The sequence below is a fragment of the Etheostoma spectabile genome, chromosome 6 (genome assembly GCF_008692095.1).
Source record: "Etheostoma spectabile isolate EspeVRDwgs_2016 chromosome 6, UIUC_Espe_1.0, whole genome shotgun sequence".
Lineage (NCBI taxonomy): Eukaryota > Metazoa > Chordata > Actinopteri > Perciformes > Percidae > Etheostoma > Etheostoma spectabile.
The window spans coordinates 27,392,053-27,393,017 of NC_045738.1; the positions used below are offsets into that span (position 1 = coordinate 27,392,053).

The 965-nt window shown below is 42.4% G+C and overlaps 1 pseudogene; it reads left to right on the forward strand.

The window, feature by feature from the left end:
- LOC116690918 (low choriolytic enzyme-like) overlaps positions 1-62 on the forward strand; it is an 8,935-nt pseudogene extending 8,873 nt beyond the window's left edge.
- Positions 63-965: the final 903 nt, after the last annotated feature.

The following is a 965-nucleotide window of genomic DNA, read 5'->3' on the forward strand; positions in this document are numbered from 1 at the left end:
AAGGCATCCACTCGGCCAGAGACACCACCTGCTTCCCACCACGACGGCCAACGAAGGAGTAGCAGCTGGACAGAGCACAGACGAGTTGAAGAACACTGAAGTGGGAGCAAAGCTTCCAACTCAAAGTCTTCTATAACAAACTGTCTTACCATTCTGGGACTCGATACTCAGCCAGTCGCGGTATCGCTTCGGGTGGCCTGAAGCGGATGCAGAGAGAGAGAGAGAGAAGGACTCCAGTCCACGGATTGATCTCACGGTCGGCTGCCAGGACCACAGTAAACAGCCTTTAGCTTCTTAGCATCCCACAGTACACAGCATATAGCTTCTTTGCATCCCACAGCACACAGCATTTAGCCTTTTAGCATCCAAAAGCACACAGCATTTAGCTTCTTAGCTTCCCACAGCCCACAGTATTTAGCTATTTAGCATCCAAAAGCACACAGCATCTAGCTTCTAAGCATCCCACAGCATTTAGCTTCTTAGCACTCCACTTCTTACCATTTCTTAGCACACAACATTTAGCTTCTTACCATCCCATAGCAAACAACATTAAGCTTTTTAACATCCCACAGCACACCTTTAGCTTCTTATCCTCACAGAGAACACAACATTTAGCTTCTTGGCAACCCACAGCACACAGCATTTAGCTTATTTCCATACCACAGCACAAATCATTTAGCTTATTAATATCCCATAGCCCAAATCATTTAGTTTCTTGATATCCCACAGCACATTTAGCTTCTAATTATTTCACAGGACACACCTTTTAGCTTCTTTTCATCCCACAGCACACACCATTTAGCTTATTATTCCACAGCACAAAAAATTTAGCTTTTTACCATCTTACAGCAAACAACATTAATGTTTAGCTTCTTAGAACCCAACAGCACACAATATGTGGCTTCTTAGCATCCCACAGCACATACATATATATATATATATATATATATATATATATATATATA